General features: G+C 42.0%; 1 protein-coding gene across 1 annotated transcript in view; it reads right to left on the bottom strand.

Moving 5' to 3' along the window:
• Nucleotides 1–26,941, bottom strand: part of IRS1 (insulin receptor substrate 1) — a 46,545-nt gene that overhangs the window by 1,624 nt on the left and 17,980 nt on the right. The window lies entirely within an intron of this gene.

Below are 26,941 nucleotides of genomic sequence, written 5' to 3' on the forward strand. Positions count from 1 at the left end.
GAGAAAGATAATTACGACTGTAGACATAATGAAAGAGGATGAGTACCTTAATGTTACATATTTTTGAGCGGAAATTCATCTACTAATCTGTTTTTTTGTGGGGGGTTTTGCAACGATCCAAGCTGATGTGCATTCTAGTATAAGAGTAAACGTACATGGTAAAGCCAAGCTTTTGCTATCTTCACCAATTGTATAAACTTCCACTTCACACATCATCTTACAGCAGAGAGCAGGCACTGTCAGCCCCACAAGTTACTGCTCAGCATTACAGAGTTATCAGTGTTCAGCAACAATAGCTGAAGAGACAGGGAGAGCTAAACTCTGGGCTTAGATCACAGTCTGGACTCACCATTGTTTCTCATCAACAGTCGTCAGTATTTCCTTAACAACCTATAAAACAGCGTTCAACACAACGGGCTTAATGCAGGGGATCTCGGGCTACAGTGAGCTCAGCCAAGGATCATTTAATGTCACTGACATCATTGCTGGCAGCTTCACAACAGGGAAAACCTGTGTTTAATCTATTTCCTACTTACCGCCAGCAATAGCTGGAGTCCCCGATAATACAGCTTTGTGGTTAAAACTGGACATTTTTGCTGGATTACTCAATCCTTCCTGGCAAGTACAACATGTAACCGAAAGCTACAATGGGGCACATTTTTGTAATGGTTTGTGTTTCACATCTGCTCTAAGGTGTGCGTTAAGGAGACCAAACCTTTCATCTTTAATCACAAAAACAAGAATTATTACATGCAAAATCTCCATTAAATTAGACTATACCTATCTTTATATCGTCCAATAGAGATAACATATTGCTATTAGTTTTTGTCACTAAACCAGAGACTATTTAACCCATGTCACTTCCACTGGATGAAAGCAGCTTTCTGTTCAGAGGCATAGAACTATGCTAGTCACTATGGAGAGGCTCCAGCACCTATAGATGCACCCTAGGTGGCCTCAATGTTGTGCTGCAGACAAACCTATTACAGTGAAGATGGAATCTGCTAAATCTTTTAAGCCTCTCACACACTGAACAAGGTTGCCAATGCTTAGCTTGCAGTTCAAGTGCTAATGCAAGCCTGATAGGTGACCGCACTCGCGCCTTTAGCTTACATGTACTCTATCAGCAGTTGGCTAGACACACAAGCTGCCCTGTCACAGACATAAAAAAGCCCAAATATGAACTGTGCCAGGCTCATTCACTACAAGGTCTGTGTAAGGCAAGAATGTCAACGTCAAATCCCAGAGAATGTAAAACTCCTATGTACTGCTATTGGTTCGTGTACAAGAAACACTTGCTAAAATGGAAGTTACCATATATTGCGATGACATGAAAGAACAAAAACAAAATCTTCATGTTAAATTGCAGAGGCAATACAAGATATAATTTATAAAGGGTCATCCCTTAGCAGGGGCAATGCACATAATGGTATTTAAACTTTGTGTTATTATGATAGACATATAGGGAGAAAATCAATTCCCAGGGCAGTGATGTAGCTCTTGGGTTAAGTGCCAGGAGCCATTCAATTAACAGCATCGCACCAGCACTTAGGTCAGGAGATGACGTTTACGGAGTTAATGCCTGGGCCTTAGCCGTGGTAAACGTCAGTTCCTGGTTTTGAGTGCCGGGCACGATGCTGTTAGCGCACGTGGTTACACCGCACCTTGCATCACGACATTAGTCAAGTCAGATTTCTGCTCTCACCTAACCCTCTAGACGCGGCCTTACACTGTGACCAATTTAAAAGCTCCAGGCACTCATCCCTGGAGTTCAACAAACTCGCACTGAATTGACTTCCCCCATAGGTGGAGATGCATCAAACTGCCCAGAGTGGACAAGTTGCAGTAACCAATCACCTTATATCTAGCATTTACAAATACATTCTATAAACGGATAGAGCTCGATTCAGTACAAAGCGAGTTGAATAGCACCAGGAATTAGCTCCGGGGCTATTCAATACAGTGAGCCCGATGACAGGATTTCTTCTTGAACTCCTGGAGGGGTGTGAGCAGAAATCCAACAAAAGTACCGGCGTGATGCTGATTTCTGCCCTTAGTGCAGTGGAAACAGCATCGCACCGGGCACTTAAGTCGGAGAATGCTGGTTCTCCCGATAAAACACCCTGTTTGGTCTGGGAGAACGGGCATTCTCTGACTTACCATTGCGCTGTATTAAATATAGCCCATGGGAAGAAGCGTATTGGTGGTTATGGGCAACTTGTCCACTCTTTAGATGCATTTATACATCTCCTCCATATTTCCCTATGTTTCCATCAGATAGATTTCAGACGCAAGGCTTGAAGGAGAACAAGAACATCTTTAACTGAGGTCTGCCAATTCAGTGATATCAGCACAGATAAGGGTTACAAAAAAGCAAAAAAAACACAACCTGTTGAAACAAATATGTATTCCTTTATTTCAAGGTCTTGCATTGGTAACCTTGCCCGAGAAAAAGGGATATCTAGGTTACTAGTTGGGTCTTTCTACGAGGACCGCATTCAGCGTACTTGCATATTAAAGCTGGGTTTCTGCTCTGCCATATAATTCAGAGGAACATCTAATGAGGCAGAGAAAAGACGTCATGTCTGGTTTCATCTAGCCATCTTTAGAAGTCTTGCAAAAGTGATCATTAAAGATATGTTTCCATATGTAGAAGCCATATTCTGAGCATTGCCTAATATTTTAACTATTACAGTACGCAAAGGCTTGCAGAGCAGCAGACTGATAAATGTGTACAATCAAGATTGAGGTTACATAGGCTTCTAGACAAGGCCAGCAAAGGCTTTCCAGTACATCAATCTGAATCATGCACTTAATGTGGTTAGATGTTTTTAGAACATATAGCTTTAAACTCTTATGGAGCAAAAGCAAATGTGACTCCCACTATTATATCTGATAAAAGGGCAGAATTTCTAAAGGAGGAGTAACACTATTTTTTTTCTGTTTCTGCCGGATAAACCAGCCTAAATTATCTTACTCTCTGGAGATGGACAGCGCTGCAGATAAGTAGCTGCATAGCACTGCACAATAATTCAGTCAGGAATGGCTCAGCTCATCAGCAAAGACTGGAGGGTGGGCAGAAATGCAAGCCCTGTTGGCTACATGGAATATAGCAATGGTAGTGTAGTGAGGTCTACAGAGTGAGAACGTCAGTCAGGGGGTGTGGCTACATCAATGAACATGCCTATGACCTTGTGGGTGCATGTTAGTGCATCTGTATATGTGACATCGTGGCTGTGTGTGTGATACTGTGTCTGTGTGTAGATGTCCATGTGCAATACTGTGGCTGCTTGTTTACACATCTGTGTGTGGCTGTGTATGTGCCTTTGCAAGCAACCCTGTGGTTATGTGTGTAAGACTAGACACGGAGTATGCCAAGGTTAATCAAACTGAGGCAGTGGGACTTGGAAATAAATTAATTGAAGGTGCTACAGAGAAATAAATTGAAGGGAAGGAAGGAGAGGGTAAATTATTTATGGAGAGGGTGCAGGGGTTAAATTAATTGACGAGGGAAGAGGGACAAAAAGTTGACTGAGAGAAATGGGGTCAGACAGAATTGAGGAGGATGGTGCTGGGGAATAAATTAAGTGAAGGCCCTTGGGAGAAATGAATTTAAGGGTGCTGGGGGGAGATATTCAATAATGTGGGAGGCCGTTGTGAATTTTATGGAGCTAGGAGGCATGAACTCACCCGAGGACATTAAGTGATTGAGGTGTGTGGGGAGGCGTGACCTGATCTGGGTTCAGGCCCAACCTTGTTATTATAAGGCTGCTATCAATGCAAGTCAAGAGACATGGCCATAATTTTAATTTGAGGTTGTGATTCTAAGTTGTGTCAATTCAAGACATCTGCTTGTAGCTTGTTACCATTCTGGCTGAATGTGCAAGTGACTATTGCTGGAGGAAATCGCAGGTACCGGCAATGTGTCCAGTTCTCCGGAAGCTAATTTCAGCTTCAGCCCTCCAACCCACACTGAACTGCATTGACTCTAGCAGAAGGGAGTAGTGCAGTCACAGTGAAATGAGGAATGGTCCACAACACATGCACTGACCTGGCAGTGGGGGTGCAGAACAACAGAGTACTGGCCTGCATGTATGCTGTATGTGTATTATCAGAGCTTCGATTGCAGACAGTCTCACTGATAAAATAGAGTAAACATGTGTTGGATTTATTTAAAACAACCCTGGGTAGTTGAAAGTAGTGTGCATATCTAATGCACATGTTTATTATGCATATATGTGCATGGTGGTTCATGAAGGCGCAATGTATGTATGTATACTGTAGCAGCTCCCATTCACCCATAATTGGCATGGGCAATCCAGATTTGGAGTTCTGTCCAATGCAAGCAGGACGTCTCGTCCTGACTACAGAGATTGTTTGGAGAAACGTCATACTTCACCACAATATAAACTGGGAGCACAATGCATTTGCAGAGAGAATGAAGAGGGGATGGGGATATGGAAGGCAGTGTAAAGCGAGGTATGCTCGGCTCCTTTCTGGCAGCAGCACGCACTAGGCCCCAGTGGGCTAAAACTTGCTAGCCAGCCCCAGCATTACAGAATGGGCCGTCCAATAAACAAAACAAAGAGAAGGAGGAAAGAGTAACTGGAGATCGTTCTCTCCATAAGAAAACGAAAGCTGGAGAAACAAAAGCAAGAGAATCATTCATTATGGATATAAAAAACAGCTAGAAAGACCAGCCAGATGGATATAAATAACATGTTAGTGAACCCTTCTATAGCCTGCACCATGGTCCGCTCTGTATACCAGAGGTTAATACTGCTGGGGAGATACTTTCTCCTACTGTGTACATGTGATTTTGCCAGCACTACGAGAACATACTGGTAGCTGAAGGTGTGTTCATGCGGGAAGGTCTCTTTACAGCGCTGTGTAATATGTAGGCACTAGAAAAATAAAACGTAAGAATAGTTTTGCCTAATATTGTAAGTTGTCTCGCTGGCGTGTTTCTGTGAAGCTCTCATAGCCTTGTTTATGTGCTAAGCTGGAGTAGAGTAGTGAAGCACTTATGTGTGGCAGAGAAAGATTTTCCTTGAACATGAAAGCACTATGAAGTATTAATCAGGAGACTTTGATACCAGAGTCTAGTTCAACTATGCCCCGGTAGGCTGGTCATGCCCTCTGCATGGGTATAGCGTAACAGGTGCTTGCTGCAGTTACGAGTGACAGGTCCACAATGCTAGTCAATAAATATCTGCCCTGGAGTACTTTTTCAGAGGCCTTTCTGTGAATCTTCAAATTTACCTGTAATCCTTTCAATAGGCGATAGAGAACGTTAAGAAATGGACAGATACAGTTTTACATAAGGGTGTAACCATGTGCCACTGCTACTGTAAAGGATCAGCTAGAATGCATTCAATGCTTCATGCAGCTATCACAAAATATTATGTTACTACAAAGCTAGGAGCATACACAGGCTCTGCTGAAATGAAAGCTGTCTTGCCAGTTTAAACTAGAGGCATACACAGTCTATATATAGAAGTGATGCCTCAGCACCAAAGCTTTGCAGCATCTTCAGCGCCAGGAAATGCCAGAATAAACCCTCAGAGGAATGTTCGGGCAAGAGATTCAGCATAAACAACACAAAACAAGAATGCTACAGTATCTAAATCCAATAGAACTTTCACTTCAGTACAATACAGCATTCTGCTTTCTCATTTACTAATCACCAGTGGAATCATGTGCCCAGCTAGAGATTAGTAAATACGTATTTGAAATCTATTAAGTACTGTACATAAAGAGTACCACATTTTGTGAGAAAAAGTCCGCCTATGTCATAGCAGCTTTGCTGTCAAATGATTTATGCTGCATACAATAACACCATTGTAAAACAATAATCATATCTGGATGGCAGCTTTGCGTGTTATGGCTAGGTCATGCCTTAGAATTTAAGTGACAATGTATTTTTCCTCAAGCAACCACATAGACATACAGTAAGGAAAATAGTAATTAGAGGTCAATGAGGCCGATTCAATTCTTCTGTGCTCCCCCTGCTGGGCATCTATAGTAATGGGTGTATATCGGAGCTATTCAATATTTTTCTCCAGTAGATGCCCATTACCTGCAGAGGTGCAAGAAAAAAAAAGGTGTATAAAGTCCATAGTTTGGGCGACCAAAACCATACTTTTAGACGCCCAAACAGGAACTTTAGACTGGTTTAGTTGTTAAGTAAAACATTGCATGTTTTTGCCTTGTATCGATTTGAGTAAGCAAAAATAAGCAATGTTTCTTATCTCTTATATCCTGCTGTGTATCACTGGGCAAGGCTACTGCGGGACCTTCAGCTACAATAAATCGCCCCCTTAGTGTAAGGCCTGATAAACCTACAACTCCATATGCAGTTCAGCCACGATTTCCAAAAATAAGGACAAGTGTGAATAAACCGGAATGTAAGCATCTGCTTGAGCTGCGTCACAGAAGTCCACCAGTTTCTACCCTTGTAACATAATAATGAATCCCATTCAATATTCATTGTTAGGGAGAGAGTTGATCTCATGCCAAGGAAATACATTGCATCACGTGATGCATATGGCAGAGAACATAATAAACAAGTTTTGAGTGGGTAAAGGTATACCACTGGTCAAGGCAGCCACTCCACTAACCTATCATGGCATCAAAGTAGATGGCACAGCTAGCTCGCAAACCCCTGCAGTAAAAATACATATTGAGAGAAATACAATTCACTCCATGGTCTGACACAGCTACTGCCAGACACTGCATGTATCTTCAACTTTCTAAAGGTTCAAACATGTAATTTAGCAAATGTACACACAGAAGTAAGGAAATGCCAAACGTAAGGCTAACACAAAGCAGTCTGTGCACCTTTATTACTTAACTGTATTGTGGAAAACAGATATATTCAAGGACAGCTCTGGGTAGCCAGGAATATGCCCCTAAATCACATGTTCAATGACACAGCAGTCCCCAGGGCAGGCACACAGCAGAGTGCATGCAGACACCACAGATTTACTTCCAAACCTGGGATATACCGGTTTTTGTTGGTTAAAACATCCATTGTCATCACTTGAGATGAAGCTGTTAAAATACCAGTAACACCCACTATTTCCAGCTCTGTGCAGGTATTAACCTTCCGAACATTGTTTAGCAAATATAACTGAATGCCCACAAGAGTTATAATGACTTTAGGGCACTTTTTTTTGCGATGGTTAAAACACATCTTTATAATTAGAAAGGGAAGAGTGAGCTGTGAACAGTGTTTTGCCTTTTGTGCCTCTTTCTCTTCCGAATGTGCGTCTTTAATCGCAATTGTATATCTGTGTGAGATGTACACTTGTATATCTGTGTGAGACAGTCTGAATCGGTATATGAAGAACAATGGAACTTGGAGTGGAAAAAAAACGCAGCTTCATTGCACTTTGTATACAGACTCCGTCGCACACAGATGTCCAATGTTTCATATTACATTAATCTGAGCAGTCTCATGAAACCCATCGTATCACATTAAAATTAAAGATGCACATTTGGGAGTAAAAAGACGCTTGGCACAAGTTCAGATGCACGGGACCTGGCGCACTGAAGTGATTTTTGGAGTGACTTCAGCAATAGTATAAGGACACACCTGAAGCTTTTTTATTGAGTAGAATTGTCAATATAGAAGCTTAAAGGATACAATATCCCACACACAGAAATTCAAGTCTTTGTTCACTAATGCATCTCTATAGAGATTTCAGTTTAAGTACACGAAGTACAATAAGTACATCAAGTACACAGCGACAGCCCAGCACAGTAATGCACTAATGTCACATGCCAATTTAGCCAAACTGGGGCATCAAAATTTGGCAAAAAATAAATATCATGCCAATGTTTAGAAAAGTGGGGGGAGAGGACGATCACTAAGGTTTGGGCTACATAGCGCTGTAATAAATTCAGATTTGTTAGGTTAGTGTCCCACATGCAAATCGAACGGATTGTCGGTATTCTCAACAGGAAATATGTTTAGCCAGCCTCAAAAATGAGATGTTTCTGCAATTGCCGTTAGTATGTATGTAATTGCCATGTTAGTACAGGTTGAGTATCCCATATCCAAATATTCAGAAATACGGAATATTCCGAAATACAGACTTTTTAAAGTGAGAGTGAGATAGTGAAACCTTTGTTTTTTGATGACTCAATGTACACTAACTTTGTTTAATACACAAAGTTATTAAAAATATTGTATTAAATGACCTTCAGGCTGTGTTTATAAGGCGTATATGAAACATAAATGAATTGTGTGAATGTACAAACACTTTGTTTAATGCACAGTTATAAAAAATATTGGCTAAAATGACCTTCAGGCTGTGTGTATAAGGTGTATATGAAACATACATGCATTCTGTGCTTAGACTTAGGTCCCATCACCATGATATCTCATTATGGTATGCAATTATTCCAAAATACGGAAAAATCCGATATCCAAAATACCTCTGGTCCCAAGCATTTTGGATAAGGGAGACTCAACCTGTATGTATATTTAAGAGATGAACAGCAGCCCATCGTGCACCTCCCTCCCGGTATCTCGTTTACGCTTTGGCAAATTTCGAGTACGAGAGGTGATCTCATGGTTCTTCCCTGGTAATTAACTCAATTCCCAGCATGCTTTGGAACGGTGTGTTCTAGCAACTGGTAACACTATAACCAGCTGGACTGGACATTGAATTGTAATAAGGGGGACTGCGGTAATGTTCAGGGACAGGGAACTCAGGTGTAATTAAACAGGCAAGTGACACCACTTCCACAGGAATTTGAATTTTGTCAAAATAACCTTTATTTTCTGTTGGATCAGTTCTTTACATACATCTGTATGCATTTTGTGGGAAATTATTTGATTATTCTGCTTACTGCAGCAGCATTGCTTACCACATATAGCAAAAGTGGCAAACTTTGTGAAGAATTCAAATGTTATCACGCCGGCAACCACTAGCTTTGCGCCCAAATGAATCTATGCAATCGTAGCTATTCTTGCACGATTGCTTCCCGCATTTGCATTTTAGCTCAAATCCCCCTGGGGTGGCGAGCTGAAATGCGTGAAAAGGTATCCGTTTGGGTGCCCAAATGGCACTTTTTGCAACTGCACCTAGCACTTTAGGGTTTTGACTTTACACAGCTAAACCAGACATCTATAGGTGCGATCAGCACAAAAAGGAGACACAACTGAATATCGCCCCGGCAATCTCTAGTCACTTTAGACGGGAGATTGGGCTCGATAACCAATTGAATACTTGCCCTGTGTTTTTTTGTCTAATAAATGCCCCAATTTCTTGCCATGCCGAGGTACAATGATCTCTGTCAATTACCCCAGTTGGGACTCACATCAGCCCTGTAAATTGCTCATGGAACAGCAGTCTGTGATGGAACAAATGTCTGTAATTTACCCCATCCCGTGGTGTATTTTCTGGACACAATTTGTTTTCCCTCTTGTATCTACTGTGGGTTTCATTTTCATTAAAAAAACTAAATTATATTATAATTTTTATTTTCATTTTTTCATAATTAGCACCAACTTCAAAACTGAAAATGCAAACATTTCTAATTAAATAGATAAATAAGAATATAATAGTAATAATAAAAATTGTTATCTATTCCGATACAGTTTATTCTGCAAATCAAATTTTCAAGATAATCTAATAAATTAGATAAATGCAATGGCTGCTCACTGATGCTGTGTATTACAGCAGAAATATAAAGCTGCTGTTCATATAGTATAGCCGCTCATTGCAGGTTTAACCACAACCAGAGGGAATGCACACTAAGGAACCACAAAAAAGAAAGCCAGTAAAATTCTGAACATTTACAACCTGGTGTAGCCCATACACATCACAGGAGTGAGCCCTTTCCTATACTTCCCTTTGAATGGCGCTGGAGAGCTCTTGGGATAAGGTTACGCACAAAGCAAGCAGAAGGCAAAGAGGGAGTGGACTGGCCAATGCTTCCTTGCATTCTCACTGGACTGTTTCAAAGCACTCTAATCCTGGAATGCTGCCAGCTGGTGAACATGACGCACTCTCCAACCTATGAACGCATGTGGGCTAGCATGTGTGACAGATTAATTATTTTTAAACTACTTCTAAGGATGGTTAAAGGAGGGGAAAAGGAAACATGGTAATACTATTCATTAATTATACTAAAAGGCTAGGGACAAAATCTAACCTTTTGCAACATATGAAGTAGCTGTAGGAAAAATCAATTTATTGCAAAACACGTTCAAGGAATTAGTCTCCATCACAGTGACCAGACAGAACAAGATAAAGGTTTTACAGACGTCACCCCAAAGCATGTTAAAAAAAAAGGGGGGGGGGAATAAATGTATTCTTGGCCTGAATAGAAAAATACTCCTTAAATATTGGTGCACATAGATTTTATTGTGTTGATGTGTGCCCCCGTTTTTCATCAATCTAGGGTCCGTCTCACCACCAAGTGCTCTGCAGTGAATGTCACCGGTGGTAAGGTGGCAGGGGTTACCAGCCCTTATCATCTTACTTGCACCACAATCCGTACTGCAGATAAGGAAAGTGTGGTAACCTCAAACCAGAGTTAAAAGCAGCAAAATAAATAAATAAAACATAAAAAAAAGGAGTAAGCTTGTGGACAAAGCCACATACAGTACATTGGTACTACATACTGAATGTGTGCCTTATATGACTGTGTAATGGTTGTTTGGTCAATTAAAACAAAACATGTTGGAAGCAAAACTAAATGTAAGAAGGAAAATCGATGTATATCATAATTCTTTCCTCCGCTATAACAGCAGCTGCTGCATGTTCTGCAACATTTAACACAAATTAGCAGACACCTCACATCATGCCTAGAAACCATGCAGGACCTTCCCTACACCAGGATGTAGTGGAATACAGGATCATTTATACCTGAAGGTGAACGACACATCACAAGGGAAGGCAAGGTACTGCGCTGAGGGGAGTGAGGTTGGCCAACATCACAACACGATCACACATTAAACAGCCAACATCACACATCTTAGCCAACAATAAAGTATAGTTAATATGGAACCTAAAACACAACTACAATAGCAGAATCATTCCCAGCACAACTTAAAGGCCAAACCTAGTAATTCTAGTACTTGTCCTATACTGACAATGTCTTTTTTTCCTGAGTTTATGCTTTTCTGCAGAGTCCCAGTAAAGGAAATTAATCCACATAATATAACTGCATCTGGGCACCGCATAGAGTACAATTGAGGCCTTTAAAGTAGATCTCGAAGTCCAAAAGTGTGTCCATCCCTGGTATAAGATATGCAATATAAAGACAGGCTAAATCAGACATACAAACCTGAAAAATATAATCTATGGAAAGCTTCACATGTTTATTTAACAACAAAAAAAAGAAAAGGAAAAAGGTTTGTGGATAACAGAGGCAGGGGGTAGAGTTACTAAGAAGCTTGTTTCAGCACCTTTATAGATTGTAAACCAGCCTGGTTTAGCATTTCTCTCTGTAGCAGGTTTAAAGGTATCAGTCAAAACTTTGACAAACCACACCGAAGTACATACCATCTATGTATACATGTAGCCAAGAGCACGCTGAACATGAAAGTCAAGATTATAAATTAAGGTAAAATTGAAAAATAAAGTGACGGCATGTTGTGATAAGTTAGAAAACCACTAATATGATGTGCACAAGCCACTCCCATGCACACAGTGTCAAGTAAACTTCAAAAACAGCTCAAGCAGTTTTGGAAGAAAAAAAAAAAAAGATCTACAGTATAAAGTGAATTTATTACAGAAGCATCATCCCTCAACTGACCCAAGAGTCAATCATCTCTTTAACTCGTGTGTAATTGAAGCAGCGGTTATTACATAAATGGGCACTAAATGATGTTGCTGCAAAGAATTGGCTTTTGTGTCAGTAGCTGTGTGCACTGCATCCGGGGTGTGAGTATGAATACTTCATTCCAGCTTGTTTTTGAGATTGTGGACTTAAAGGTCAAGTCCTGGCAATTTAAGCATAGTAACCTTTAGAGAGCCCCCGATGAGCCTGTGCATGACTCAAAGCCATACTTGAGATATGAACACAAACACACAGAGCTGGATGGAGCCTCACACCGCAGAGCAAGGCTGTCAGAGCTGCTCCCAGCGTCCATTAGAGCAGAGCATTCAGACTCTGCTGTCCCTGCTGCCTCTATGAAAACCAATACCTCCGAGCTGCACTGTGTCTTGTTTATGTGCAGCTAAAGTTAGCAGCTGAAATGGGCACCGTGGAAAATAAATCAAAATTGTGCGTAGGTATGATATAGATATGTTGTGAAGAAAACGTACAAAACTGGGAGAAGAGAAAAGGATACCATGGACCACAGAGTCTGTAGATTGAGTAACATCGCATATGGTGGTCTTTGAAGATGCAAGTCACATGGTCTACACGTCTGATAATGCAACAACTGTTTGCCCCTAACCCAGAGTGTCTCATAGCCTTGGTCAAGTGACCTTGGTAATGACTGTCACATCTGTACTCTGGATATATCTGTTCTAGATTTTAAAGTTGTATACATACTGCGTAAGCTTATTTTTGCGGCTACCCTTGTGTGTAGTAGACAATGAGTCTCACTGGAGAGGCTTTCAGGGAAAAATAGGATCATATTTCAATAGCGGCTATAACGCTTTGAACAAATGAGTTTATGGGAACAGAATGGTCTGAGCAAGTAAATTGGTCTAGTATTTATTTCCTACACAGCAAGTACTTTCCAGTGATGACAGGCCTGGACAAGCAGGGACGGCCTCCCCTCCAGTGAGTTCTGCTTACCCATACCCCCTGATGGGAACAGCATTCAGGGAGGTGATACTACGGCTAGAGCAGTAACACTGTATGGTATATATACCAAAATCTATTTTTTTTAAAGTTACCAATTCTTGTTGGCTTTGAGCATTAAGGTGTGTACACGCGGTGAGATGCGGGCTAAACCCCCGATTCCCACTGTGCGATATGAACTAGGTCAGTATCGCAAGCATAGATGACTGTGCTTGCGATACTGGCTTTGTACGATTTTGGCTAAGTGTCAATTTTGCTAACTTTATACTAGATAGTCAAAATTGACTTGCCTGCACAGTCTTATCTGGGCTTGCGATACCGATCTCGCGGGACCGCGCATCGGGATTCGCAAGGTGACTTTCACCAGGGCTGTGGTGTCAGAGATAATTTTAGTTGTTGGAAGAAACGTACTGACTCAGACATCAAAATAAAAATGTATAATATCATATAAAGATCAACGACTGCATTAACACATGTACAACGGTGTCAGTAGTGGTATAGGCCGAGTACTAATAATGACCCTTACTTAGACTTGGCACAAATAGACCTTTCTGAACAAATCGGACAGAACTCCATTGTTTTTTTTAAGGCATTTAGACTAATGTGGGTCTATCGGCGCTATGCAATTGTTACTCCGATCAGATACCCATTAGCCATGGCAGCCACATTCCAGCTCGCACCCCCTGGTGTTTTTGTTCACACCCATTAGTTTAGTTTAGTCGTGTTACACGGCTAATACCTGACTAATTTAGTGCGAAAAGCATGATTATTAAACAGTGCCCAAAACAATTGTATTAAACAGTGCCCAAAACAATTGAATTGCAACAACACGCCTTAAAAATAATTAGAATCTGCCCTTGTGTAGCCCTGCAAGAAAGGTGTGCAAATGCATTCTTTTTGTTTGTTTTTGCCTGCAGTGAAAATACTACATGCATTTACACACTGCATTCACAATAAATGCGGGGGGTTATAATGCCTTGTTCTACCATTTTACTACAGTCAATGGGGTCGATTCAATTCACTGACAGTTGAATAGCGCCGGGAGTTAGCTCCCGTCGCTATTCAATTCAGCTCAAGTTAAGTCGGCGAAGGCCCGTTCTCCCGGACTTAACAGGTTGAATTGTCGGGAGAACGGGCATTCTCCGACTTAACTCCCTGCCGTGATGCTGATTCCCGATAGAATCAGCCTCGCGCCGGCCGCACTTTTGTCGGATTTCTTCTCTCATCCGCCGAATTCCCGACAATTGAGGGTCACTTGTCGCTGTATTGAATAGCGACGGGAGCTAACTCCCAGCGCTATTCAACTGTCAGTGAATTGAACTGACCCCAATGTGTTACTTATAATATAAATTATTATATATTTGGCATGCATGGAGGAATTGAGGTTCAGAGGTGGAAACTAGTAAAATAGAGGAGTCGGAGCTGAAGTTGAAGGTTGATGTACCAACTTCACAGCCCTGATGCCGATGTCTGGGACAAATCAATACATAATCCATTCACTAGGACAGAGACTACAGAAGAAGACATATTGCCTGATTCAGAGTTCTACACTAAAATGATGTTTTCGCAGTGTAGAGATTATTGGCATGCAGTGCAGGCATGTAAACTGCACACGTCAAGGTGCCTTTGCAATGTTGCTCGCAGTGAGGATTTATTTACAAGGCGATTGACAAGTCAGGAAGCATTTCAGGAAAGTAACGGGGAGTGACGACAAAAACGCAGGCATGCCACAACCGTTTTCGGGGTATCTCAGCCTGCAGTCCCGCACACAGAAAACATGGCACCTGTGACTCAATACACATTGCCATTCTGGGCTACTGAGATGGGCGATTATGGAGGCATCTGTGACCGACACTGCATCGGTGTACGCAGATACTGATATTTGCAAGGCCGCTGGTGGGAGTTTCATCCATATCCAGGCAGCAGCTAATCTGTGCACAGTAGCTGCATGCGGGATGGCAGCTGCGAATGCATTAGCGCACATCTCTGCCATAGAAGCGCATTATTGTAATCTGTGGGGAAGAGACAGGATTAGCTCCATACATTCACATTAAGAACTATAAAATGTTTCAGAGACGATATGCTTTTTATTTCGTAGTAATAAGAAAAAGAAGAGTGTAATTATGCTTCTGTTGAGAAAATATGAGGAGGAAGAAGTAAAAACCCTTCTGAGAAACGTATATTGTTTATTATATGTATGTGATGAATTACATCTCCACACAGGTTCAGTCACACGACATTCCCAAGCAGTTTGTTTTGCTCCACTTATGGCTATTTTTAGCCTCTTTTCATTGCAATTGCTGAATTTCCTCAGCGCCATGAATTTATATCATCTTGTGGTTTTACAGTCTTCAGAAGTATGCAGATCTGAGAGCGCTTTCTTTCCCTGGGAAGAATAGAGTAGAAACGCATGCCAAAACCATTACAGGCAAAGCCGCACTTCAGCCCCATTTGTGCCACGTGTCAGATAGCCATGGCTAAAAATCTCCGTCACCACAGAGAATAGAGAACCGGGCCGCCAATCTCACTGCTCGCAACCAGAAAAGGATATGCAGAGGTTATGAATATTACCACAGGGGTGGGGAAAAGCCTACTCTCCCTTCCTAAATACACATCAACACTTACATACTACAGCTGTACTTAGAGGAACGTCGTTTGAAGCTGCTATCTATCTGCTTAGGAACAGTGAGGATACAAAAATAGGAATTAAAAAAAAAAAAGTGGTGTACAGCTCAAGTGCATTGTAGTGATATCCAAATCAGTAATGCATAACCTTTGTCCCTACACCCTCGATGAACCTAGTGGAGTGCTCAGTGAATTCTTTCCGACTTACTACAAAGAGATAATCTAAAAAAATAAAAAAAATAAAAAATAAAAAAAAACACCACACATCACTCAGTGACAGACTAATACTAAGAATAGTACTTCAAAAAGCTCAAAAAACCCCATAAGTTTTAAAGGAAAACAAAAACAAAAAAAAGGGGAGAAAAAAAAAATACATTGCTGCAAATAATTAGTATTTTGCCAATGATTTAGCCATCAGGTTTCTACAGACAGCAACAAATGGCAAAAAAAAAAAGAAGCAATGATAAGGGGTAGATTCGGCATTAGCCTTCATGAAATATCACTGGACTTATATTCGGAACGCAGTACTAGAACAGTTGTATGTACTTAAACACTAAGGTGTATATTTACTAAAGTGCGGGTTTTATAGAAGTGGAGATGTTGCCCACAGCAACCAGATTTTAGCTATTCTCTTCTAAAAGGTGAAAGACAAATGATAAATAGGAAGGAATTCACATGTTATCGTACCCCCGATCACATGTCTGAAGTGAAGGGAGATCGCTGACCGATATTCAAATGCCCCCACTTATCACTCTGATCGCGCACATTACACTCGGGTTAAGGCGTGCAAAGCACCTAAACCTGACTAAAGTAACGTGGGGTGGGTTGTGAGCGTTTTGGGTGCCCAAAAAGGGCTCTTTACGTGCATTTCAGAAGGTAGCGAGCTGAAATGCACTTGTTGTGCCTGTCTGCAGCAACATTAGAATACTGCTGTCTGACGCAATAGGGGGCAGGGATTTAAATTTTGCCCATACATCTGATTGGTTGCTATGGGCAACATCTCCACTTCTATAAGCCCGCACTTTATTAAATATACCCCTAATACTTAGTAAGATTTGTAGTTTGGAACGAGAGAAGTACACATTAAATGACAGAATATATTGAGGCCCCACATTATTTCCAGGAACATTGTGTGTGCATGTTACGCAGTATCAGGGAAAAGAAACCAACAGACAACTGCCTTGTTTACAGGAAAACTCCACAAGTATGCAATAGAAGTGCCACTTAAAAACAAAAAGAGATGAGTACAGTATATCAGCAATCCTGCAATACCCTCAAATGCAGACTGCACCCTCCTCACATATATGCAATCGCATAGCCAGACTAAGGGAGGGGCGACAGGGGTGGCCATCCCGTGGCCTCCACACATTAGGGGCCCCAACATAGGGACGTGATGCCTTGCTGGGACGTAAGCATCTACCTTAACACTAACCTCCCCCTTCACCTCTCATAGTACCCCCCCCTCCCCCCATCATTTTCTTCTGGAACCACAACCTTTATTTGTGGCGCCCCTTCATAAAGTATGAGAGGGAAGGCGCAAATTAATAGATTGCAGAGGGGTGCCGAACACCCTAGCATCGGCCATGCCCCCACAGACATATTTTTCAGTCGGAGCACTCTCCCTCAGGTGGCTCAGCTGTTCATTAACAGCGGCCGCCGAGGTCTTGCATGTACAGTCTCATTGGGTAGTGAAGGGAAATCCTGCGAGACACTGACTGTGAGAGGCACTGGCGCATAGTCCCTGGCCAGGCTGGTGCTTTGTGACGGGGGTTGGGTATGGGATCCTGGCGGTTAGCATACCGACGCCGGTATCCCGGCCACCAGAATGCTGGCAGGAGGACGAGCGCAACGAAGCCCCTTGCGGGATCACTGCACTCATCACACTACGGGCTCGGTGGTTCCCTGCGCTCGCCACAGGTTCTATTCCCACTCTATGAGTGTTGTGGACACCCACAAGTGGGAAAAGCCCTTGTGCCCCTGTCAGAGGAGAGAGAGAGAGAGAGAGAGAGAGAGAGAGAGAGAGAGAGAGAGAGAGAGAGAGAGAGAGAGAGAGAGAGAGAGAGAGAGAGAGAGAGAGAGAGAGAGAGAGAGAGAGAGAGAGTGTGTGTGTGTGTGTGTGTGTGTGTGTGTGTGTGTGTGTGTGTGTGTGTGTGTGTCAAGTGGTATAATCATATGGAAATTGGTTATTTGGATTTCTTTCATCTGAATTTTTTTCCCCCATGCTTAAAATATAAACATCACTCTTATATGCAATCTGGATTACATTTTCGGTGAACATTTGATATCCTGCCCATATAAAATCTATCTGTACAGCATTTGTTTTATTTAGCATGCCCCTTTATACTGTCATTTAAAGAAAGGTCTACTGCAAAGACTCCTGACCCTTTAATCAGCACTCCTGTATGCATTACAATTATAGTGGATGGGGCACGTTTATAACTGGTAAAGAAAGAATCAAATAGAAACAGATTTTAGTTAGATATTAAAAGGTAAACCATGTCTAAATGCAATAAACTTTCATGGATTTATATCCAATTTAGAACTGCTCACTACACAGTACATATACGGACGTGGGGGGATTCAAATGCTCATCACAACGGCTGCGCTCCGAATCTCTCATTTAAAGTGATGCAAGATCATGGGGCGCAATTCAATTGGGGGGGTTTTGCGCTTGTAGCGCACATAAGTGCCGTTTGGGCACCCAAACAGGACACTTTTCACTAATTTCAGCTGGCCACCTCCGAGGCCAGCGAGCTGAAATGCTGGTGCCAGCAGATGTTGCCGAATGGAGCAACAATTGAATTGCTCCATCTGGCGCCAGTGGCTGTCAACGCGATAAACTATTGATTTCCCCCATAATATTTTCTTATACATAATTCTGTGTGGAAAGCTCTGTTGCACCATCGCAGTCTGAATACTTTGCGGCATGGAACAAGGTGCTGGAAACAACATATAATTGTGGCACAGCAATGCCCCTTCTACTGAGCACCCATCCCACTGAGGGATCAAAATAAAAATAGCACTGCTGTGTCTGCAATGTGCCACCATTACCACCATTTCTAAGCTGCTCTGACAGCACATCGTAGTCTTCACTGTCAAATACATTGGCCACCTGATGAGTGTCTAGAAAAAATTCCACACACAGTTACACCACCACCACCAGTCTGTACCATTGATACCAGTCAGGATGGATCTATTATGCTATTTATACCAAATTCTGACCATTGCATATTGCTGCAGAATATGTAGCTTCAATATACTATTCTTAGCTGACAGTAATAGAACCCAATATATATTCCCTTATATTTTATGTTATATGAATTCAATTGTTTAATCGCGCCTGAACGCCCGTCTAAAGTGGCGGGAAATCAATTGTCCCCGCACTGACTGCACGCATTTCAGTTGGGATTAGCCGCGTAAAAAACGGCAAAACCCGACTAAACAAATGTGTGACGCGAAAAGTCCCATTCGGGCTCCAAACGGGTCACTTTTTGCACATTTTGGCTGGGTAGCGAGATGAAATGAAGATCTTTTGCTCGTCGGAAGCAACCATTTGAATAGGGGACCTGCGATAACATTTGAATGAGACAGAGAGAGAGAGAGGGGCAGGGAGAGATGGAGAGAGACGGTGGGCAGGGAGAGATGGAGAGAGGGTACACACACATACATATAAATAAATGTAGTTTTATATTAGCCCACTTATATGTTAGGTTTAGTGTATCCCTAATAACAGGGCAATTAGTCTTATCCACACTGCTGCCAATTACCTTTGGCATGTTTTTAACAAGGTGTTAAAAAGCTTCCCTTTCCTCAAAGGGGTTAACGCTGCAATTAAGTCAGACCATTATAGACCCCACAGGCTTAATGCCAGAGATCGGCTATAAAGAGCATCTTTTTTGCACTTAAATAGGCTCAATGGGAAACTCTTCACAAAGCTATTTTGCCTCTGCAGGCATTCGCAAGATCTTTCTCCAGAAGATCGAGTTTACGCTAAAACCTCCAGCTTTGTGGGGGCGGAGAGAGCTATCGGATGGCTGGAAGCTGTGGCCTGAAGCCATTAAATTCTTTGCTGCTCCCTGCTTTTCCCTGCGTATCATTTTCCGATCGCACAGAGCTTTCATCAGCTGCGTGACCTCACGTTTGAGGACACATTTTGAAAGTAAAGCTCTCTCTTGGGGTTTCCAGCTCACAGCCATCGTGGCTACGCGCAGAGCCAAACATGTGCTCTCCAGAAAGATGTTTACAGTCTAAATTCCAGTACAGTTCAACTGTATTACATTATGCTCTACACGTTACTAAGCAATAGGGAAAGAATAGGTTTTCCAAAATGCAATGGTCTGTTAGGTTTGTGAAAAAGCATTTGAGAAGAAGAATGGCACCTGCATTACCCAATCACACAGACACCATTGCCTTCACGAGGATTAGCAATCCGTGCCTGGACCTCTTTAAAGTCATCAGAAGTGCTAACAGCTGTTTAAATACTTTTTAGGTGAGCATATTGCAGGCATTGCAGACACTCCTAAATAGTTTGTTTAAAAAAAAAAAAAAAAAAAAGGCACAACAAGCTTATAAATGCACAAGATGCTATAAGTGTAGTTGGAGAGTTATTATTTCCATACTTGTGTTCTCCTAGCTGCATTAACAGTTATTACGTGGATCTGGTAAACAGCTGCAATTAATACGCAGCAAGACGTCTCAGATTTTCCTAGCTACTGGTCACGCTAAAAGTCCAGAAGAGCTTTGGTTGGCTGGTAGCACACCTAACGGATCGTTTCACACTAGTTACGACAGGACTATAATTATTTTTAGACATACAGTACATAGGCTGGCCATTTTTGCTACCCTATTTTCACAACAAAGATGAGTTCTGTTACTGTAATGAGCAGAGAGATCCACCCCGCCACCTCTTGCAGTCAGGAACGGATAGTGAAAACTGAGCAGTCAACTGCTTTTCAAACCTGTTCACACATTTATATTAATATAATAATTCGGGGGCAAAGGATTAGGTGTCTACAGATCATGACCTGTTCTCTGTCCTGGCAGCATCACTGAGTCAGGCTAATATACGATTAATTTCATTACAATATCCCTAACCTAATCGCAGACTTGAGTGTCTAAACTGGCTTGGGACCAGACTGCTTTCTGCCAAAGGTTTAGAGAAAGGATGAATCGAGGACACGAAATCACAGAAAACGTGTAATACAGTCTAGGAATTCAAGGTCGGACTGTTTAGAAAGGGTGGAGGGTAGTAAAATATTTGACGTTTTCATACTGAATGAAATTTTAAAAAAGGAAAAAGTGAGATTGTTTAAACAAGATACAGAAACCATTCCAGAAAGTTAGGAATGCAAAAACTTCAGAATTTAACCCCTTCTCACACAAAAGAACCACCAATACACTAACTGTACGTTACGACATCAGGAAGGAAATCATTAGGGTAGACAAAGCCATATATAAATGCATGCTTTGAACGTTAGTGTGTGAGCAAGTGTGTAACAACGACTGGCGATAAAATCTTCTGGAGTCTAGAATTTAATCCCAAAGGCATCTTAAAAGTAATTATGAGAAGACGAGTGGAGTATTCTCAAGCAACAGATATGATTACTGGAAAGGCAAAAGCCCAGCACAGCTACCACCTACCCGGAGTGCTGTGCACAGTAGGACAATGGAAGCTAGAGCACTCCTGGCTGGACGCCACTTCTGCCGCTAGACAGGGGCTCAGTACTGCTTTTATCGTTTATATTGACATTTGCACTGCTGGCCATTTAAACTGGTACAGATGCAACATTTTTATGGACTGACTGCACAATATTTGCTTGCTCTATGACAATGCGTACCAGCAGTACGCCAAAGTACCAGAGATGCGGCTGTGAGGACAAACAGGGAAATTAAATAGGTTTGTTGGTTAATACACAACAAGCATCTGCTATAGCTGTTCAAAGGCATCTCAGTTATTGCTAATTTGGGGTTGTAACCGTAGATGTATTAACCTGGAGAAGGCATAAGGAAGTGATAAACCAGTGATATGTGCAAGGTGATGCACGCACCAGCCAATCAGCTCCTAACTGTTCATTTACATATTGGAGCTGATTGGCTGGTGTGTGTTTATCACCTTGCACATATCACTGGTTTATCACTTCCTTATGCCTTCTCCATGTTAATACATATGCCCCAATGTATTTTGCTTAACAGGGGGTGAAAAGGAAAAAAAAACCTCAATGCAAAATAGCCATATTATAAAAAAAAATAATAATATATATATATATATATATATATATATATATATATTATAATATATACCTCCACTATTGAAAGAGACCTCACTAAAATGTATTTATTTATTATTATTTTAAATCAGATTCCAGTGCTACTGATTAACACTGAATCCCTGAAGATAAACAGGCATCGCCACCCAATTAGATCAGAATCGGAAGGCTGCAGGGGCTTTGTGTGTGCCTGATAATAGCAAGCCTCTGCCCCACAGATCCGGCCCAACAAAGGCCTGTGTGAAACAAGCTTTGAAGACACAATAACATTCCTTTGCTGAGTTTCAAGCCCCGCGGGCTCAGCAGCGCCAAAAACAGCCACTCTGTTGGCTCTTCCGTAGTGAAGCACATTCCAAACCAGGAGTTCAAAGACCTGCAAGATAAAATGCCAGAGCTGCACCTTTCTACTATGTGGCTATGCTGGAAGATTAACCTGTTCAGTGCAGCAACACAGCAATTTAACATACTATCACATCAACAACACAGGCATCCCTCTCATTTGGACCTAAAACGCAAATAAATTTGAGCACGATTGGGGACTGTAGTATTTGGAGAGAACATGCTTATTCAATTTAAAAATAATTTAGGATTAAGTTAAAACATAAATAATACTACAGTACTCAACTTTACGGGGCCCAGACTGCATCTTTTCAAGATTCATTTGCTGTACTTCAGTGACATCACTGCTACAGTCATCCTGTCATCATGAGACAAATACATCTTTCTTGACCACAGTAACTTGCCCTCAGTGAAGTGAGCACTGCAGGCCGCATGTTAGTTGCCCTTTGGCTGCCTGAGAACTTAAGTAATGCTGACTGGGAATACTCTGTTAACAATGCTGAAATGCAATATAAGGAGACAAAACCTAGCACTAGCATTTTACTCAGGAGTCGGACAGTACCTTACGTCATTTTAGGCACAACAGAGCCGCTATGGGTGCAGGGAAGAGGCGTTCCCTCAAATTACAACAAAACAGACTTCTGCAAAATCAGTGAAGTGCGGTTATTAAGGGTCATTTATTGACTAAAGGCAGTGCAGAGACGTTTGTTTAATTTTATGCAAATATGCCAATTTGTCTACTTATAATAAGGTGCACACCCACACTCTGCTGCAACTGGCACGAATGATAATAAATGCCCATGCAATGGGCAAAGTGCCGACTTCTGCTGGTACCATGAGAATGTGTAAAGTCAGTATACAGACGACACTGCCTACCAGGGGCGGGCACTAAAAGTGGCCCTGTAAAACTTTATAGAAGTGACCATCATGGGCAGCACCAGAGGTATAACATACCGTGTAGCAATGTCAGCATCACTGGGTGGCAGAGTTGCTGTACTGCAGAGATGGAATAACAGCGGGGGGCTGTCTGTCATGTAGGTGGTGGGGCCATATAACACAAAACAAGCTCACAAACACATTGGCCTAAAAGGAGTCTTCCTGGTGAGCCCTATGGCAAATCCGCGCCTGCTGCCTACCGTTATTGGTTTAAACTTTTTTGTCACATAAATTATACTTGCTCAAGCATAATTTAATGTCTTGTAATAAACATGTCTTAAGGAACATCGGGACTGTACTACGCGTTGAATAATAATGTAAATCGCATTGCACGCAGTAATCACCTCAGGTGCCACTACTGTACATTCCTGTGACTGGCCCTCCTACTCACAGCATCCCACCCACTCAGCTAGAATGTTAATTTGGCAGTTCTGCAATACAGAACTGCCAGTGCCCCAGGGAGAAAGGATGCACTGAGATGGATCTACCCCCTAGGAGTCCATTTGCCATTGGGAATTACTCTGGACTTCTTGCATCTCCCAGCAAACAGTTATGAGCACGGGAGACAGTTTTTCTTTTATTTATAAGACATTATTTGCCTATTGAACTTCATTTAATAAGCTTGGTCATTGGGATTCTTATTGGAATGCATTTGCCTTTATATTTGGATAATCATGACTACATATCTCAATACAGGTTGCTATTTGGATAGTGATAACTGCCACTGACTGTCTAATTACAGTTGTGCAGGGAGAACTGAAGGCTTCCTACTAGGAGTGAGTAGCTCCTGAAAAAACGTCAGTGGTGACAGAACCTGAGAACGAATAGTAAGCGCGTGGGATACTCGTAAGTGTAATCATTTTTAGACAGACCAAGTGGTTATTTTGACTAACTGTCACACAAACGTCACGCAGGCTGAAGTAAGTGATCGACAAGTTATTGACAGCAGACAGAGATTGAGATCTCTTAGGTCTGGGTCCATGACATGTGAAAGCCAACCGTGCGACATTTGGTGCTCTGTTCCATAGAGGACAGATCTTATAAGTGGCAATAGAAAACAGGGATGGTACATTCATACAGGAAGGGGTATGGGTCATAGGGTCGACATGCATTAGGTCGACATTCAATAGGTCGACCACTATTGGTCAACAGTGACTAGGTCGACACCTGAAATATGTCGACATGGAAAAAGGTCGACATGAGGTTTTTTTTTACTTTTGGAGTCGTTTTCATCATAAAGTGACAGGGAACCTCAAAAAATGGAAAAGAAAAATTTGAAAGACGCATGTCGACCTTTTTCCAGGTCGACCAATAGTGGTCAACCTAATGACTGTCGACCTAAGTGTGGTCGACCTAATGACTGTATCCCGCAGGAAGTAAGGGATCTACCTGCATTGCAAGCCAAGCAGCACAATTACAGTATCAGTTTCAAACAAATCTATGATCATCCCACATACTTTTTAGAGAGATCAATCTGTACAGTTACTCCTGAAGTACCTCTGTATTAGACAGGCTGAGTGCCGCTCCCGAAGGGCTACATTTTACCCCAATGGCAAGTTAAATACTCAAAGTAAATGCACTGTCTGCAATAAAGGTTTGTTCACAATCGATTTTTAGATCCTGGCAAGACAACAGTGTTTCCTACAAAAGAACTTTTACAGGATAAGAGGAGGCAGGTCACAGGTCATTTTAAACTGGCTACTTGGGACTTAATGAAGTAGGATGCTAGAAGAGATTCCAGAAGTAAAACGTCTCAGTTATGAGTATCTGGAGACCAGTCCTAAATGTGCTTTTGCTAACTAGAATAGAGGAGGAAAACCAGCGGATGTTCTGTGCAAGGTGCACAATACGGACTCCCGGCGATTACCTGAAGTGATCCCCCAGCAGATTCATCATATCTGTGGCATTAGGTACTGCTGCTGTCTGTCTGAAAAACCCTTTGCAGCTATGAGGGATTTTCTCAAACGCCTCAGACATCGTGCTAATTAGGTAACTGCAGGTGGGATGCAAATCTGCAGCTGGCTGTCAGCGTTGGGAAGCACTGATAAAGCCGCTGTTTGCTGGCACACGTGTGGCAAGCACAGCCCGGCACAATGGACGAGAAACATTAGCTTGTCAATGTCTGTAAGATTCATCCATTCTTGTAAGCACTTTTAAACAGCTGTACAGGTCTCTTAATAATAGGCTGGATTAAATAAGAGTTTATGCTTTCTGCTTTTAGTATATATGCAGAAAGGTCATTTTATCCTTCAGCTTCAGTGGACTGTAGCTATTCACTATTCTGACAAACAAGAGCCGTCACCTCTCTAATTAGTTCGTAACACTTTCAGTCTGTTTCTACACAGTTTAGGTACCCTCGACATGCCAGACTTTGCAGATTTCCCTCTACAAGAATTGACATTTTCTTCCAATGGGGTCGATTCTATTCGGCAACTTAAGAATAGCGCCGGGAATTAGCTCCCGACGCTATTCAATTCAGCTCTAGTTAAGTCGGCGATGTCCCGTTCTCGCCGACTTAACAGGTAGTTTTGTCGGGAGAACGGGCATTCTCCGACTTAACTACCCGCGGCGATGCTGATTCCCGACAGAATCAGCCTCGCGCCGGCCGCGAGGCAGCACTTTTGTCGGGTTTCTTCTCTCATCCCCCGGGGATGAGAGAAGAATTCCCGACAATTGCGGGTCACTAGCAGCTGAATTGAATAGCGTCGGGAGCTAATTCCCGTCGCTATTCTTAAGTTGCCGAATAGAATCGACCCCAATGACTACTAATTTTTTTTAAATAACAGCAATTAACTAGGGGGTATCCAATTACCTGCAGTCAATGACTCGGGTAACTATCACAGGGGCTATCCAATTAGCCCCAATGCTACTTGCTCCTCCTCCTGATGCCAGCGCTTATTATGGGTTATGTTTCAGGGTGCCCCGGGCACCCAAAGCATAATCCACGATAAATAGCCGTCAGACCCGCGATAACACATACGATCGGGACCTTATCCCGTATGGCATGCGTTATCACATGATTGCGGGTCCCTTTTCGGATGATCAAACCGGCCTCTAATTGGATACCGTGATGATGACCATTGGTGGTGATCGGATGCTGTGTCCTCAAACGCAGCACTCTGACCTCGCATATGAATGTAGGTGGCATCTGGCTCCTACAGATGCCTCTGGCTGCATTTGAATTTTAATTATACAGAATTGCACAGTCACTTCCTTTACGTCTGTGCAATTCCATACAAACATGAATTAGACCCTTTGCGACTTCCAGAAAAAAAAACGAGAAAAAAAAAACACATTTTGAGGGAAACTACAAGCCATAAAATAAACACTTCAAACACAATAAAGGCATGTAATAAAGAGATCACCCTCCATCAAAAAGGATTCTATACCTAAACAGTATCTTAAGAGAAAATTGAAAGCGCTAAAACAAAGGCTGGGGCCTACAGTTCTGTCATGTGAATTAATATTTTTTTTGTTTAGTATTGACAACTAGCACATTTTCCTAGGACATCCACCAACCTACACGCATGTCTCCATGACCACGAATGGGGCACAGGATTCAAAAAGAGCTTGAGCATTGCAGTGTTGGATGTAAAGGGCTTCTAGTTGGGGAAAATAGAGAAAAAAAAGAGAACAACTCCCAAATACTTTAAGGCTAAATCTCTAAAGACATCTTCTGAGGAGGTGACCTAGATATGTCAAATCTCATCAGAAAATTGCACATCAATACATCGCCATTCTCTCCAGCAGGAAAACATCTTACAATAAATCAGCTATTTATGTTGCAATGGGCAGTTTCTACAAGCACCATGTTAAATGATGCAATTTACAGTTTACTAATTTTCAATACTTGCAGAGAACAACAAGAATACAGTATATAAACAGTGAAGCAAAACTACCAGATAGAGCATTGTGCAGCAGTAACAGAGCAAACATGTAACACCCCTCTACTGTCGAACTGCTAATCATTTACACCGACTCTTCAGAAATCACTTTTTAAT

The sequence above is a fragment of the Pseudophryne corroboree genome, chromosome 4 (assembly GCF_028390025.1).
Source record: "Pseudophryne corroboree isolate aPseCor3 chromosome 4, aPseCor3.hap2, whole genome shotgun sequence".
NCBI lineage: Eukaryota > Metazoa > Chordata > Amphibia > Anura > Myobatrachidae > Pseudophryne > Pseudophryne corroboree.